The sequence below is a fragment of the Gossypium arboreum genome, chromosome 7 (assembly GCF_025698485.1).
Source record: "Gossypium arboreum isolate Shixiya-1 chromosome 7, ASM2569848v2, whole genome shotgun sequence".
Taxonomy (NCBI): domain Eukaryota; kingdom Viridiplantae; phylum Streptophyta; class Magnoliopsida; order Malvales; family Malvaceae; genus Gossypium; species Gossypium arboreum.
This window is the reverse complement of record NC_069076.1, coordinates 73,893,759-73,912,822: the sequence shown is the minus strand read 5'-3', so window position 1 is coordinate 73,912,822 and position 19,064 is coordinate 73,893,759. Positions and strand designations below refer to the sequence as shown.

Genomic DNA, 19,064 nt, shown 5'->3' with positions numbered 1-19,064 from the left:
CGGGACTTAACCCGGTTATAATAACCCGCACGAATGCCTTCGGGACTTAGCCCGGTTATAATAACCCGCACGAATGCCTTCGGGACTTACCCCGGTTATAATAACCCGCACGAATGCCTTCGGGACTTAACCCAGTTACAATAACCCGCACGAATACTATGCACATATATATATCATAACCTATTAGCATTTCCATCGCATTACTAGAAAACAAGTTCGACATGCTTATCAACCCTTACCCTTACGGCTCAATAGCTACATACACGTAATACGATTTCATTTCGTTATTCCACATGAATTCTTCAACCATTCGACTCCAAGTCATACAAAATAAAAATCATTGGTTTCACTATGTAATTTATATAGAACCATAAGATCACAACTTATCTACTATGCTTTTATATGATACCTATAAAATCACAAGCTAAGTTTCGTTACTCAAAGACTTACCTCGGATATTTTGAATAGTTGTGGATAGACTACTCGATCGCTTTTTCTTTTCCTTTATCAGATTTTGACCCTCTTGGCTCTTGAGCTTGATTCAACAAATAGATTTTATTAAATAACTTATCAATTTAGCGATTCGATTTAATACATGTATACCATACAATTAAGTACAAATGATGTTATTAACTAGATATTAAACATCATACATATGCTCTACTCATGTACTAACGAACATAATACTAGCTTAATACCATGCATAATCGAATTTATTTAGCATCATTTAGTTTTATAAAAATACGCATATCATCCCAACTCGACACAAGAGTCAAATTCATCACTCAAACATTCACACCAATTTATTTTAATATTTTGGCCGAAACCCTCAATTGGCTAACATAGCCTTAATATTTCAATATAAACACGTATACATCAAAGGCAATTTAAAACACTTAACCCTTATACTCAATAATGAAACCAAACCGTATACCTAATTATTAAACACATCACCTCCAAATGCATGTATTAACTAACATATATCCAATCCACATGCCAAGTTACCATGAATAAATTAAACTTACATATATATATATATATATGTATATATAACATAGCTGAATATTCCTTAACATAAAGGCATTTAGTGACATTTTAGAAAAAAAATATAATAACCATTTCTATAAGTATATTTTCATGCAAAGACCGTACCTAAATCACCAACATTTTAACTCCCAACTACTTAGACTTAACCTTTCATACACTTATATCTAATGTCATAAGAATTGCCGAATGTCCAAATTAACCAAGCTTAAATATTTAACCTTCAACACTTTAATATTCCACAACCTATTCTTCAAGGCTTCAAATATAAAGTAATTAACATTTATACTCTTATGCCGAATTAGCTAACACTTATAATCCATAGCCGAATGTCATTAAACCTAAACCACCATGAAAATTTTACTTATCACCTCATACCTTATTATCAAATTGAACTAATTATGCTTATAAAAATAATATCAAAACCGAAACCTATGCATAACATTACTTATAATATTCAAAATTATACCTAAAAAAATCATATACATAGCCGAACCTTTTGATAATTAAGCCTCTAATTATTTATTTCAATTACCCAAACGAAATTTTCTCACATTTAACACTTATATACCAATCAATTGTTGAAGAAAAACAAAATCTCATTTCCTCCCTTGACAACCACAACCGAAAGCTCAAACCAACATCTAAATTTCCAAGTTTTCAAATGGGCTAAATATGGAACTAGCTAATTGACTTAAACTAAGCTTAAAATTTCAAAAACTAACAAAATTTACTAACCTTCTCAAGCTTCAAGTGACCGAATGTTTTTGCCCCAATTCTTTCTTTTAATTCGGCCAAGAAGACAAAGATGAAGCTTTGTTTTTCTTCACCCCCCCCAACTTTCACTCTTTTATTTCATTATTTTTATTATAACACTAATAACATATATTATTTTAATTATATTATAATATAAATATATGTATAAATTACATACACTTCAATGATCACTCCACTTGGCCGGCCACTACTTACTAAAAATGTCAATTTGACATGCAAGTCCTTAGGTTTTGAAGTCACTTAATACAAAGCCATTTCAAAATTTACCTAACACATTCTTAAAATTTTCACACAAGTCCATTTCAATAAATTTCATATCAATTTGCAACAACTAACATATTTAAAAATTCACACATGCATAAACACATATTTTAGACAATAAATATTATATTCAAATACTTCGGTGACTCGGTTTAGCGGTCCCGAAACTACTTTCCGACTAGGGTCAATTTAGGGCTGTCACAGGACTAATGCAAAATTTTAGGCCTATTTTCTAAAGCCTAACCCCAAAAATGAGCCTAAATTTTTTGTCGAAGTCCGACCCAAATAAAAAAATGCTAAACTTAAGCTTGAACCAGCTTGACCATATTAATTTTTTTATATTATTTTTTATATAAATACAATTTAAAAAAATATAAGGGCAAACTACCAAAATAATCACTTTTGTTTGCCTCAGGTTACATTGTCACTTCCGTTTGAAATATTATGTTTTAGTCACTTTTGTTATCATTTTATTACGAAATAGTCACTCTGCCTTTAAGATCTGTTACCTCCCAAACGACAGTCTGATGTGGTAGTTAAAATGGGTTTTAAATGCCAATGTGAATGTCCAACTGGGATGAGATAAGCAGGAAGAAGAAAATAAAATGATACAGGAGTTAGACCACTTATTAGGCTCATATATTTGAGGTTTAGGAGATGATTATGATAGTATCAATAATGAGGATTTGAACAATGACCTGGATTCTAAGGAAGATGGGAATGAAAAGTATCCTCTGTTCAATATTGGCTAAACACAAAATAAATTGAACTTCTAACGTTAGAATTTTAACTTAAATAACTCGATATTAACATTACAGATGTTCGGGTCTTTATCAAATATTTGAATACATTTGAAAATGATTTAAATATTATTCTTATTAAAAATAAGGGGTAAGTCTCGATACTTTAACAAAAGGTATCGATACCTTATGCAAGTGGAAACTTGAAAATATATAGACTTTTTCAGCACTTTTTAATTGATAATTCGTCCAAATCTCAAATCCTTTTTAGCATATTTTTGTGATTTTATTATAAAATATCTAAATTGGACAAATTAAAGATAAATTTTTATTTTCAACTAGCAATTTTACGCAACGGAAGAAAAATCAATTGTGGAGTTACCTTGGGAAGAGAAAATTACTGAAGCATCTTTTAAAGCATTGGATAGTTGAATATTATACATCTATGGAAGATTCAAATTTGCATTCTTGGGCTCTCTAAAAAATTTATTTGATCCAATTAAAAATTGAGTTGATAAAATTAGATAGCCTAATGTAAAAGAAGAGGCTTGAAGTGTCCAATTGAAGAGGAAAGAAACACAAATTCAAGAGCAGCCCAAATCGTCCATTCACATGCCTAAATCAACACTTAAAGTTGATTAAAAATAATTATAAAATAACCTCTAAACTTCTCTATGAAGCTATTCCAACCCCTCAAGTTTTCAAGCCTTCTATTTTCAAGCACCTGGCAAAATTTAGCAAAACCATTCAACCCCTCTTTCCTCAAATCATGGTCGGCCATTTAAGGGAGAAAATCAAGGCTCTCCCATGCTATGTTTAATTGTCCCATACTAGTATAAATAGGACCCTAATTTTCCTTTCAAAAATATCTCATTCATTCATCCATTCTCTTTTCATTTCCTCTCCATTTGTGTTCTCTTTTCTCTATTTCCATTCATTATTTCTTCCCTCTTAAAAAAGAGTTTTGCACAGACTTGAGAGTAGCCTATTCGACTATATTGAGAGTTTCCTGACTTAGTTGTGGCGGTAAAAAGAAGAACAAAAGAAGGGACAAACAATGTATGCCTCAAGAACTTCCAGAATCGGCTAGAGTTTCTTCTTCCCTTTTGATATTTTTTTTTTCAATTCATAAACATGATTTCAACTAATTGTTTGATTTTCAATATAATCATGATTTCTTAAACTTGTTGATGTTAGAATGATCTAATTTCCATAGTTTGCTTTATTCAATTCCATTAAAAGGTGTTCTGTGCGTTTGATCTATTTATTCATACAAGTAAAATCACGATTAAGTTTCTTATGCATGTTTAATGTGAATAAATGTATGGATTAATTAATTAATCTGAACAAGGTTTTAATTAATTGACAAAATACTTGTATAGTGTAATGTTTAATCATGTATGGATTATATTTGTAATAATACCAAAACTGTTATTACCTTACATAACCCTATAATATGTTTTGCTTATGAAATTTTAAGTCTCTTAAACATAGAAATATGTGAGATAGGTTTAGAAATTAAATAAGTTATATATTTTCACTTAATTTGGTTAGGGTTAATAAATGATCAATTTAGCCACAGAATCTCTTGTAACATCTTTTAACAGTATGAATAATTCTAAGCTAGGAAGGATGGCTATTTTAACACAAGCATGCCATTGTGATAAACTTTTAAGACTACATTTTCTTTGTTTATTTTTAATTACATACTTAGATAATTTTTAGTTTATTAAATTAGTTATTTAACTCACTTTTATTTATTTACACCATATTTTCAACTCGTATTATTTTTCAATCACCAATTTGTTCAAGTTTTAATTTTTCAAAAAGAAATGGTTGACAATTCCTGTGGAGACGATACTTGATACTTATCACTTTATCATTGGTCACGACTGTTTACACTTGCACATTTTCGTCGTTCCAATATTTTAACATCGTTTTTGGGGACTATGTTTAAAGACATTATTTGTGAATTATTATTTTTGCAAGTTGGTTTAAATTTTTTATTTAGTTTAAATTTAGTTTTTTTTTTGTTTATTTCAGGTGTCTATGAGTATTAACCGTATCATTGACTTATTCCCCGTAGATCCTAAAATCAAAAGAACATTTGGACCAAGGAGAAGACAGGCAACTCAAAGACTGACTGAAGAAATGAATCTTGAATATCATAATTAAGATCATGGAAGTGGAGTTACAAATGCTCAAAATCTGATTCTTTTTGCTGATGACAGGGACTAAGCCTTGTTAGACCCAAGATTGGGGCACCACAGTTCGAGTTGAAGCCTATTATATTCCAAATGCTTCAGACAGTAGGGCAATTCATTGGGATGTCTAATGTAAATCCCTATCTTCACCTTCAATTGTTTATTAAGGTGAATGATTCTTTCAAGTTGGCCGGAGTTACTGAAGATGCATTAAAGTTGAAACTGTTCCCATACTCACTGAGGGAAAGAGCAAAAGCTTTGCTAAATTCATTGCCACCTGATTCGATTTCTACATGGCAACAATTGGTATAACGTTTCCTAATGAAGTACTTCCCATCTAGTAAGAATGTTAAGTTGCGAAACAAGACCATTACTTTCCAACAAATGGATGATGAATCTTTATATGAGGCATAGGAGAGATTCAAGAATTATTACCAAAAATCCCCCATCATGGAATTCTGCATTACATTCAATTGGAGACATTCTATAATGGTCTCAATGTACACACAAAAATGGTAGTAGGTGCTTATACGAATGGATCACTTCTCTCTAAGTTTTATAATGAGGTTTATGAAATTATTGAACGGATAACTAGTAATAATTACCAATGGCCAACCAACTGAGCCGCCACATGATGTAGTGTTACAAGAGTACATGAAGTTGATGCGCTCATATCCTTTGCAGCTCAAGTATCTTCTATGTTCTCAATGCTTAACAATTTTACTACTAACAGTTTCAATAATAATATGATAAGACAACAGCCTAACCAATTTGAAAACATCTCTTGTGTTTTCTATGGAAATGGACACATGTTTGAAAATTGCGTATCAAATCCAGAGTCCATCTATTATGTGGGAAATTCAAATCAGAATCGAAGTAGGCCAAGACCGTAGTCAAATTTTTAAAACCTTTCATAGAGAAATCATCTGAATTTCTCATGGAGTCACCAAAGAGTAGGTCCTAACAACACTTACATGCAATCGAGGCCAAGTTAGTCGACAGGATTTAATCAACAAGTTCAAAAACTATCCCAAGCTAAATCTTCCAATAGCTTGGAGAACTTATTGAAAATGTATATAACGAAGAATAAAATAGTTTAGGTATCCAATGAATTATGAAATAGACTACAAAGTGTTTTGCCTAGTGACACGAAGAACCTAAGAAAGCCGTGCAAGTAACAATGTAAAGCGGTCACTCTACAAAGTGAAGAACATTAGAGCCCAATGCTATCAAGGTTGAAGATGAGCCCACTAATGCTCAAGAACAGAACAGGTTCAACTAATTGTTGAAACTCTTTAACATCTCTTACCCGTACCCGACACAGGGATAGGGTTCGAGGCATTACCGTACTTAAACATAAACAAACATACAAAACTGAGCCATAAAATTTCATCTAAATTTAAAACTTTTCAATCACATGTAAATTGTCTCTTAAAAGGGCCTACGAGGCCCAAAACATAAATCGGGAGCAGTTTGGGACTAAACTAAGAACTTTCGGAACCTTCTTTGACACTTAAAAAATTTTCTTGTTTTGGAGAGTCACATACCCGTGTGGGTAGGCCATGTGGTCACACACGCCCGCGTGGCTTGGGACACGCCTGTGCCCTCAGCCCGTGTAACTCTTTAAATATGATGTCATCAGCAAAATGAGGTCACACGGCCACAGCATACGCCCATGTGCTTAGGCCGTATGGCGAATTAAATTCTCAAATGTAAGTACAGACTTCACACGGCCTGGGTACACGCCCATGCCCTAAGGCCGTGTCCTTTAAACGTCTGAGACACATGGCCGTGTCTGTGCCCGTATGTTTACTACTAGGCATTCTGTTTTACATTAATTAGGATACAGGAGACACACGACCAGATCATATGCCCATGGGGCAGACCATGTACCACACATGGCCTAGACACATACTCGTGAGTCCAACCGTGTGGACAATTTCTAGGCTATTTTCCAAGCCATTTGTCACCCTTGAACACTCACCTACCTACACTATCTTCATGTCATGCAACATGGCACCTTTAGTTACACAAGCATTCACATACATGGTTAATTTATAACTTGGTAGTGTCAACATATCACATACTTAAACCATTAGGCTTTCATATGGCATTCCACACCAATTTCATATCTATTCATCATTATACCACATTTAATAACATACTCACTAATCATATTTCATACATTAAATATACATGCCATCCATCACACTCATTAACATAATCAACCATAAGCAACCACATCAAGCATAAAACATTTGTATACCTGTACAATTCATTAGGGTTACAACCTAAATAATCAATATGAGCCACCTTTCATGGCCATATACAAAATAAATTACCATACCATCATGAGCCAACACATTTGGCTAATCAATATGACACATAATAAAAAGACCAAGTCCCTATACATGCCATATTGAAAATGTTGAATCTAATTATACCAAGTTTTCCAATTGATAGTGTGATTGAAAACTCTGGCGTTCTCCGATCCCCGAGCTAACTTGGCAACACCATAAGGAAAAGAAAAGAAAGAAAGGGGTAAGCTTTAAAGCATAGTAAGTTCACATGCAAATAATGAGCAACATAAATCATGCAATTAACATAAGGAAAAGTTTCATAAATGTCATCAAGTATCATAAGCATAATTTCCTCATATATCACATATCACTTGTTGCTCGCTTTCGAGTTACTCACAGGTCTGCTCACACAAGCTGGCAGTCAGGATGTAGCTACACGGGCTGCTTACACAAGCTGTCAGGTATCCGCAACACATGCCAGACTACCTAGCCACCGGTAAAACATACAAGACCAGTACTCGGAACGCCAAAACATGTGTAAAATATATCATGAACTCAGACCAGAACTCATGAGCTCAAATCACATAGTTCCTAGTGACATGTCATTTGTATCCTAAATTATTCCTAAGGTTCAAATGGGATTCTTCGATATCATATTTCTATTGAACATGCTCGTAATGTCGATTTTAATATCCATAGCACCAATCACATACTCATGGGACAATCAAAGCATAATTCATAATAAAATTAAAGCATTAACACATGGTACCACATCACATTAATTATATATATACTTACCATACATGCAATATTAAAGCATTTAAAGTATGGTACATGTTGCATAATTTGTAAATAAACTTACCTCGGTACAAAATGATAGAAATGAGCCTAATCCTCATAAACTTTGTTTTCCCCCGATCAAGACTCGAATCACGTTTTTCTTGATCTTTTTACCCCTAATTTTTCACTTATTTACACTTTAGTCCCCAGGCTCTTAAAATGAAGTGCATGCATTTTCTTGGTTACCCAAGCCTAGCCGAACCCATACCATTCTCATATTAGCCCACGTTTTCCTTTATTTCACATTTTTACTACTCATTTTTTTATCTTTTTACAAATAAGCCCTTTTCATGCATTTCTATCAAAAATCACCTAGTAAAAGATGTTAAACACACATCAAACATTCATATTCTTCCATTAAACATCAAAATACAAACATGTAACACATGATTCAAGTTTCATACATGAACCCTACTTCAAAATATGGCTAGAAATGGGTAGATCATGCTTCAAGGATCACAAAAATGTAAAGAACATAAAAAACGGGGCTTGAGAGCACTTACAATTAAGCTTGAAAAGTTGAACAAAACCCTAGCTATGGCCCTTGGAAATTTCGGCTAGCACTTGGAGAAGATAAGCAAATTTTGACTTATTTTTCCCTTTTTATTCTTTTATTAGCCAAATGAAAAAAATGCCCTTTAGGCATTTCTTTCAAAATTTTCCTATTCATGCCCATTTTTATCCAAAATTATAAAAATTGGTCAAATTGCTATTTAAGACCTTCTAATTTATAATCCAATGCAATTTCATGCTTGAAGCTTCTAGAATACATATTTTGCAACTTATTCAATTTAGTCTCTAACTTCAAATTGGACACTTTAAGTATAGATTTTTTCATGAAAATTTCGCACAAACATGCAATCATACCATGGACCATCAAATAATCATAAAATAATTATTTCTATTTTGAAATTGTGGTCTTGAAACTTTTGTTCTGACTAGACCCTAATTCGAGATGTTACAACTCTCCCCCTTTTAAGGATTTTTGTCCCCGAAAATCTTACTGGTAAAAAGGTTTGGGTATTGTTTTCTCATGGCCTCTTCGGGCTCCCATGTAGCCTCTTCAACCCCATGTATCTGCCATAAAACCTTCACAAGGACTTTCTAAATTGTTTGACTTCTTGAGCCAAAATTTTAACCGATTCCTCACTAGAAGTCATATCTGGTCGAATCTCAACCTCTGTCGATGAAATCACATGTGAAGGATCAGATCGATAACAGCGCAACATAGACACATGGAACACATTGTGAATCTTTTCCAACCATAATGGTAAAGCCAACCAATAGGCAACAGGCTCTATTCTCTCGGTGATCTTATACGGCCCTATAAAATGAGGACTCAACTTGCCCTTCTTGTCAAATCTTAAAACCTTTTTCGATGGAGATACTTTCAAAAATACCTTATCACCGACTTGATACTCAATTTCTTTTTTTTTTCAAATCTGCGTAGGATTTTTGTCTATCCAAAGCAGCTTTCAAACAATCTCGAATCACTTTTACCTTTTCTTCGGCTTTCTTAACCAAATCAACCTCATGAATCTGATTTTCTCTGAGTTTGGTCCTATACAAAGGTGTTCGACACTTACGCCCAGACAATGCCTCATAAGGCGCCATTTTCAAACTTGATTGATAATTGTTGTTGTAGGCAAACTCCACTAACGGTAAGCACTTCTCCCAATTACCTAGGAATTCCAATACACAACATCGAAGCATGTCTTCCAAGATCTGAATTACTCGCTTAAACTGACCATCAGTCTGCGGATGGAAAGCAGTGCTAAAATTTAGCTTCATACCCAAAGCTTCTCGTAACTTTTTCCAAAATCGTGATGTGAACCTCAGATTTCTATATGATACAATCGATATAAGTACTCCATAAAGTCTTAAAATTTCACCAATGTACAATTCAGCTAACTTATCAAGTGAGTAATTGGTACGTACTGGGATAAAGTTAGGCGATTTAGTCAGTCTATCAACAATAACCCATATGACATCTTTCTTCCTCAGAGTTAAAGGCAAACCTGTCACAAAATCCATAGTAATTCGGTCCCATTTCCAATCGGGAACCATGATGATTTGAAGTAAACCTGATGGTACTTGGTGTTTAGTCTTTACTTGCTGATAAACTAAGCATTTCAATACAAACTCTGAGATATCTTTTTTCATACCAGTCCACCAATACATTTTCTTCAAGTCATTATACATCTTTGTACTGCCAGGGTAAATTGACAAACAACCGTTATGTGCCTCATGTAAAATATTCTGAATCAACTCAGCGTCCTTCGGAACACAAATTTTACCCGGAATCTCAAACAACCATTGGAGTCACTCAAAAAATACTACTGGACTCACACTAAATTCTCTTAGCTTGCAACTCTTTATCAACTTTCTGAGCATCACAAATCTATTGAAGAAAAGTCAGTCTAGCTCCCAACTCGGCTAGAATCAAACTATCATCTGACAAAGTCAGACGTGTATTTATAGCCCTCAAGGCGAACAACAACTTCCTACTCAAAGCATCGGCGACCACATTTGCCTTATCCGGATGGTAATCAATTACCAGCTCATAATCTTTTAATAGTTCTAACCATCTTCGTTGCCGCAAGTTTAAGTCCTTTTGAGTCATCAAGTTCTTAAGACTTTTGTAGACATGACATTTCTTACCAAATAAATAATATAGCTAAATCTTCAAAGCATACACTATGGCGGCCAACTCTAAGTTGACACTATGGCGACCAACTCTAAGTCATATGTTGGGTAGTTCTTCTCGTGAGGCTTCAACTATCTCGAAGCGTAACCTACGACTTTACCCTCTTGCATAGGTACACATCCCAAGCCATTTAAGGAAGAATCACTATAAATCACAAATTCTTTACCTGACTTGGGTTGTACCAAAACTGGTGCTTCAGTCAATAACATTTTCAATTTCTCGAAGCTTTGCTGACACTTTTTTGACCATTCAAACTTAACATCCTTTTGAGGAAATCTTTTCATGGGAGTAGCCATCATAGAAAATCCCTTCACAAACCGTCAGTAGTAATCGAATAAGCCCAAAAAGCTTTTAACCTCAGCTACATTCCTTGGCGGTTTCCAATCGATGATAGTAGAAATCTTACTAGGGCCAACCCAGATACCATCACTTGAAACAATATGGCCCAAGAATCCAACTTCTCGAAGCCAAAACTTGCTTTTACTGAACTTAGCATACAATGTTTGTCTCTTAAAGTTTGCAAAACAGTTCTCAAGTGCTCGATATGTTCTGTTTCATCTCTCGAATATATCAAAATATCATCAATAAACACAACAACAAACTTGTCCAAATATGGCCGAAATATTCAATTCATTAAGTTTATAAACACAGCAGGAGCATTCATTAACCCAAATGGTATAACAAGAAATTCATAGTGGTCATACCTCGTTCTGAAAGCAGTTTTAGGTACATTCGACTCTTTAACTCACAACTGATAGTAACCGAACCTCAAGTCTATCTTAGAAAACCTCGTCGCTCCTTTCAACTGGTCAAATAAGTCATCAATCCTTGGTAAAGGATACTTGTTCTTGATTGTTACCTTATTGAGCTATCGGTAGCCTATACAAAACCATACAGATCTGTCTTTCTTTTTCACGAATAATACTGGAGCACCTCATGGTGAAAACCTCGGTCTCACAAAACCCTTGTCGGTCAATTCTTGCAACTATAACTTCAGTTCCTTCAACTAAGTCGGGGCCATCCTATATGGAGCAATCAAGATAGGTGCTGCCCCTGGCATCACTTCAATACCAAACTCCACTTCTCTAATTGGAGGTAAGCCTGACAAATTTTCTGGGAATACATCCAAATACTCACATACAACAGGCACTGATTCAATCTTTAATTCAGACTCTTTTGCATTCAACACATAAGCCAAATAAGCTTCACATCCTTTTCTCATACATTTCTGAGCAGACACCGAAGAAATAACGATTTGTAACTTATCCGACTCATCTGATTCAACCAGGAGAATTTCACCATTTTCACATTTCAATTCAATAACTCTTTATCTACAATTTACTACAGCATCATGAAATGTCAACCAAACCATACCCAATATAACATCAAATTCATCAAACGGCAACAACATCAGATCGGCTGGAAAATAATAACTTTTAATCATCAAGAGAAATTTCTTACATACTTTATCAACTAAAACATGCTTGCATAACAGGTTTAACACCTTAATCATAAATTTCGTAGACTCAATAGGTATATTCATGCTAGATACCAATTATGACTGAATAAAACCAAGGTCAATCAAAGCAATAACAGTAGCATCATAAAGAGAAAAAGTACCAATGATCACATCGGTAGAAGATGCGTTTTCACGCGCACGTATGGTATAGGCTCTAGCCGGGGCCCTAACTTCAGATCTCACAGTTGTATCCCTCGTTACATTTTTGCTACTAGCCCCATTACCAGCAATTTTCAGGGGTATCCCTTTTGTAACCGTACTACTCGGTCTTGCACTCTGAAATTTTTCTTTCTCGATTATCTCATGACAGTCTTTGATATAGTGGTCTTGAGAACCACATCGAAAACAAGATCCATCATTTATCCTACACTTACCAAAATGACTTCTACCACATTGTGGCACTCGGGTCTAGAAGGTCTGGCATTTCCCCAACTAGCCACAGAGATAGCCTAAGATTTAAAACCTAAATTTTACTTGTTATGATTTCTATACAAATTCCTAGCCGAAACATGAGAACGGGAATACATATCTCTGGATTTCTAAGACTGAGATGGAAGTGACTTGCTCATCGGCCTCTTCCTTATATCTCTAGCCTCAGCCTCAGCGTCTGCTTTTCTCTTTTCTTTGGTTAGTTCCTCGAATTTACAAGCCCAATCCACGAGCACAACAAACTCCTTCAGCTCAAGAATACCCACTAACACTCTAATATCCTCATTAAGTCCGTCTTCAAACGTTCTACATATTTTAGCTTCGGAGGATACACACTCTCGAGCATATTTACTGAACCAAAAAAACTCTCTTTTGTACTCAGTAACTGACATGTGGCCTTGTTTCAAGTCAAAAAATTCTTTACACTTTTGATCAATGAATCGTTCACTGATGTATTTTTTTGGGATTCCTCTTGAAAGAATTCCCATGTGACCCTTTCTTTCGGAACCACCGAAACTAGTGTCTTCCACTAATGATATGTCGCGTCTCTCTACAAGGAAATAGCACACTTCAAACACTCTGCGGATGTGCATGATAGCTCATTGAATAACTGAATATAATTCTCAAGCCAAAATTCTGCTTTCTCGGGGTCATCATTATCATTGGCCCTAAATTTCTCAGCTCCTTGCTTTCGAATTTTGTCAACCTGGGTTCTATGGAACCTTATAAAATCCATATCTTGAGGCACCTTGGGTACCGGTTGGGGATTTAGAGGGGGTGGAGAAGGTTGAGAGTTCGGGTTTGCTCGAACGAACTCCGTGTACTAGGCATCCATCATATAGAGAAAGGCTTCTCTACCTTCTTTTTCCCCTACTAATAGTTGTGGGTCTACTATCAGACGACACTACTCCTTTAGTGGGAGCAGACGCGTTACTTTCAACATCATTTGCCATTGCTCTCTCAGGATTCATTTACTATATGAAAACACATTTTTAACTCGTCAGGAGTCGTCACACTATCATAATATATGTATAGCATGTATAGCTAGACTCGTACATATGCTACGTTAGTCCGAGAATCGACTAAACCATAGCTCTTATACCACTAAATGTAACACCCCTTACCTGTATCTGACACTGGGATAGGGTTCAAGGCATTACCGGACTTAAACATAAATAAACATTCAAAATGGAGCCATAAAATTTCATCTAAATTTAAAACTTTTCAATCACATGTAAATTGTCCTTTAGGTCCTACAAGGTCCAAAACATACACCGCGAGCGTTTTGGGACTAAACCGAGAACTTTCGGAACCTTCTTTGACACTTAGAAAATTTTATTGTTTTTAAGAGTCACACGCCCGTATGCGTAGGCCGTGTGGTCACACACTCGTATGTGTAGGCCGTGTGGTCACACACGACCGTGTGGCTTGGGAAACGCCCATGTCCTCAGCCTGTGTAACTCTCTGACTATGACGTCATCAGCAAGATGAGGTCACACGGCCACAGCACATTCCTGTGTGCTTAGGCCGTGTGGCGAATTAGATTCTCGAATTTAAGTGCAGACTTCACATGGTATGGGTACACGTCTATGCCATAAGGCGTGTCCTCCACACGTCTGAGACATAAGGCCGTGTCTCTGCCCATGTGTTTACTATTAGGCATTCTGTTTTACATTAATTAGGATACAAGAGACACACGACCAGACCATATGCCCATAGGGCAGACCGTGTGCCATACACGGGCTAGACACATGCCCATGTGTCCAACCGTATGGACAATTTCTAGGCTATTTTCCACGCTATTTGCCACCCTTGAACACTCACTTACCTACACTATCTTAATGTCATACAACATGGCACCTTTAGTTACTCAAGCATTCACATATATGGTTAATTTATAACTTGGTAGTGTCAACGTATCACATACTTAAACTATTAGGCTTTCATATGGTATTCCACACCAATTTCATATCTATTCATCATTATACCACATTTATTATCATACTCACTAATTTTGTACATTAAATATATATGCCATCCATCACACTCATTAACATAATCAACCACAAGCAACCATATCAAGCATAACACATTTGTATTCATGCACAATTCATTAGTGTTACAACCCAAATAATCGATATGAGCCACCTCTCATGGCCATGTACAAAATGAATTACCATACCATCATAAGCCAACACATTTGGCTAATCAATATGACAGATAACAAAAAGACCAAGTCCCTATACATGCCATATTGAAAATGTTGAACCTAACTATACCAAGCTTTCCAATTGAAAGTGTGATGGAAAACTCAGACGTTCTCCGATCCCCGAGCTAGCTTCGCGACACTATAATAAAAGGAAAGGAAAGAAAGGGGTAAGCTTTAAAGCTTAGTAAGTTCACCTGCAAATAATGAGCAACATAAATCATGCAATTAACATAAGGTAAAGTTTCATAAATGTCATCAAGTATCATAAGCATAACTTCCTCATATGCATTTTTACCACATGTTCATAGGAAACCGAGATCTTTAATCTTGAGTTTATATACATACCTGTACCAACTTGCACATAATACTTACTTTCTCATCTTTGACGTGTTCACTAAAATTACCCATGGAACTTCTCTTTGAACTATACGTTGAACACTTGAAATACTATCGGATACATCGAAATCTCCCACCTAAGTGCCCCACATGTAGCCAATGCTACCTTATATCACATATCACATGTTGCTCGCTTTTGAACTATTCACGGGTCTGCTCTCACAAGTTGGTGGTCAAGATGTAGCTACATGGGCTGCTCACACAAGCTGTCAGGTATCCACAATACATGCCAGACTACCCAGTCACTGGTATAACATACAAGACCAGTACCTAGAACGCCAAAACATGTGTAACATATATCTTGAACTCAGACCACACCTCATGAGCTTAGATCACATAGTTCCTAGTAACAAGTTACTTGTATCCTAAACTATTCCTAAAGTTCAAACGGGATTCTTCGATATCACATTTTTGTTAAACTTGCTTGTAATGTCGATTTCAATATCCATAGCACCAATCACATACTCATGGAACAATCAAAGCATAATTCATAATAAAATTAAAGCATTAACACATGGTACCACATCACATTAATTATATATATATATATATACTTACCATACATGCAATATTAAAACATTTAAAGTATGGTACATGTTACATAATTTGCAAATAAACTTACCTCGGTAAAAAATGATAAAAACGAGCCTAATTCTCGTAAAATTTATTTTTCCTCGATCTAAGACCCAAATCACGTTTTTCTTGATCTTTTCACCCCTATCTTTTCACTTATTTACACTTTAGTCCCTAGGCTCGTAAAATGAAATGCATGTATTTTCTTGGTTTCCTAAGCCTAGCTGAACCTATACCATGCTCAAATCAACCCACATTTTCCTTTATTTTACATTTTTACTACTCATTTTTACATCTTTTACAAATAAGCCCTTTTCATGCATTTCTATCAAAAATCACCTAGTAAAAGATGTTAAACACACATCAAACATTCATATCCTTCCATTAAACATCAAAATACAAACATCTCACACATGGTGCAAGTTTCATACATGAACCCTACTTCAAAATATGGCTAGAAATGGATAGATCATGCTTCAAGGATCTCAAAAATATAAAAGAACATAAAAAACGGGGCTTGGGAACACTTACAATCAGGCTTGAAAAGTTGAACAAAACCCTAGCTATGGCTATTGGAAATTTCGGCTAGCACTTGGAGAAGATGAGAAAATTTTGACTTATTTTTCCCTTTTTATTCTTTTATTAACCAAATGACAAAAATGCCTTTTAGGCCTTTCTTTCAAAATTTTCCTATTCATGCCCATTTTTGTGCAAAATTATAGAAATTGGTCAAATTGCTATTTAAGACCTAATTTATAATCCAATGCAATTTCATGCTTGAAGCTTCTAGAATACATATTTTGCAACTTATTCAATTTAGTCCCTAACTTCAAATTGGACACTTTAGGCATAGAATTCCTTCATGAAAATTTCACACAAACATGCAATCATATCATGGACCATCAAATAATCATAAAATAATTAATTTTATTTCGGATATACGGTTTCGAAACCACTGTTTTGACTAGACCCTAATTCGGGATGTTACAAACTCCAGATCCATAAAAGTCAAAATCTAAAAACTCTGACAAGGTAAACCCTAACTTGGTAAATTCTGATAAACTAACATCTACGTTAGATGAAGAAAAAATATCACAAAAGAATTGTCAAGCACAAGTTAAGAATCCTCCACCACCAAACCCTCAAAGACTTCAGAAGCAAAAGCAAGAAGTCCAATTCAATAAAGACTTCACAAGTTAAGACAAAGTAGTGCAGTGCACTCCTGCAAGACAAGCTACCCCTCAAAATGAAGGATCTAGGGACCTTTCCCATACCATGTAACATAAGAGATTTGTAATCATACCATGGAACCTAAAAGGCTTTATGTGATTTGGGATCAAGTATCAACTTGATGCCAATGTTTGTGTTTAGGCACCTAAGGATTGATGAGGTTTGACCAGCGATAGTCACACTCTAATTGGAAAATAGGCAATTGGCACCTCCTGAAGGAAAAGTCTAGAACATACTGGATTTTGAGGCAGATAAAGAAGTTCCTATCATTCTAGGGAGACCGTTCTTGGTAATCGATAGAATGCTGATCGATGTGCAAGAGGGTGAACTTAGCATGAGGGTTCACAATGACATAGTAACTTTTAAAATCTTTAGTGCTATTAAATCCCCTTATGAGATTAAATAATGTTTTATTATTTCCAAGATGGAATCACTAGTCTCCCTAGAGTTGGAATGCATGTTATTATGTGATTCGACAGATGACAAGAAAGACGATGAATGTTTAGTTTTGTTAGAAGCGGATTCAAATGAAGTCATTTTTAAAGCTCAGTTTGATTTATTAGAGTTGTCATCACAAGGATTCAAGGCACAAAAAGCATCCATTGAAAAGCTACCTGAATCAAAATTAAAAAATCTAATGAAGGATAGGAGAGATTAACCAAATCTTGGGTATTTGACTCGGGAAAACTCGAGTCTCGGTGGTTAGAATCCAGAGTCATTTATTCTAATTCTTACAGTCCTTGGGTAAGCCCAATTGAGTGTAGACTAGAAAAAGAAGAAATTACTACGATTATGAATGACGACAATGAGTTGATTTTGACAAGAACAGACACAAGTTGGGTGATTAGCAATAAGCTAAATAAGGATACCGGGAAATATCATCTCCTATTTCTTTTTCTTGATCAAATGTTGAACAGAATTGCTGGGCAAGATTATTCCTTCTTTCTAGATGGGTATGACTGGTACGACAAATGACCATTTGACACTAACTTGGTCAACAGTGATCCCTAATAACATTGAGGGAGTTCTCATTACTTTCTTTATCTTTGTTTTATATTTTCAATTTTTTTTTCATTTGAATAAAATGGTAGACTTAGATAAAATATTCTTTGGATCATTACATTAATTAAAATTCTATCTAGGACATTGGAACTTAAGTGGAACCATCAGTGACCCCTCCTATCTTTCCTGAGAATTCAACTTAATGTAATTTTTTGAAAAATATTCTCTAAGTAGCTAAATAATAATTTGTTGAATAAAGGGTCAACTCTTATCCAAGTGCTAATGTTTCATTCTTCTTATACAGCCACTTTATTAATTACTTCTAAATAAGAGGTTGTGTTCCTTGTAAATATTTTCAATAGCCAATAATAATAATAACAATATATATATATAGATATATGATATGTATTTATATATTATTTCTTATTAAAGCTTATTTAGGACTAAGATTAAGATTATTTGTTTTTTTTTTCTAAGTGCTTTAAATTTTGTATCTAAACCCTTAAGTTTGCAAACCTTAATTAACCCAAAACCCTACCACATTTTCCCTCTCCACCATCGCACCTCCATTAACCCTTCAACCATCACCCTTAAACTCCCAAAAGCTACCACACACCACCCTTAAATCGCTCAAAACCACAACCTCTATTTTCCTCAACCACCGACCACCGCACCTAAACTATCATCTAAGGCCAGCGCCACACCTTTCAAAACCACCACTCAAGCCACTGTTGATCACTCTACACCGCTTGCTCAGATGCTTAGAGCCTGTTCATCTAACACCATTCCACGAAGTGAACAGTTGACTATAATGGACATACTGCAGCACATGC

The 19,064-nt window shown here is 35.1% G+C and overlaps 1 non-coding gene across 1 annotated transcript; it reads right to left on the bottom strand.

Moving 5' to 3' along the window:
- Nucleotides 1-5,378: 5,378 nt before the first annotated feature.
- On the bottom strand, nt 5,379-5,483 carry LOC128296058 (small nucleolar RNA R71). Its single transcript, XR_008286606.1, has one exon. It is a non-coding gene; the product is annotated as a small nucleolar RNA R71 (small nucleolar RNA).
- Between the last annotated feature and the right edge of the window lie 13,581 nt (nt 5,484-19,064).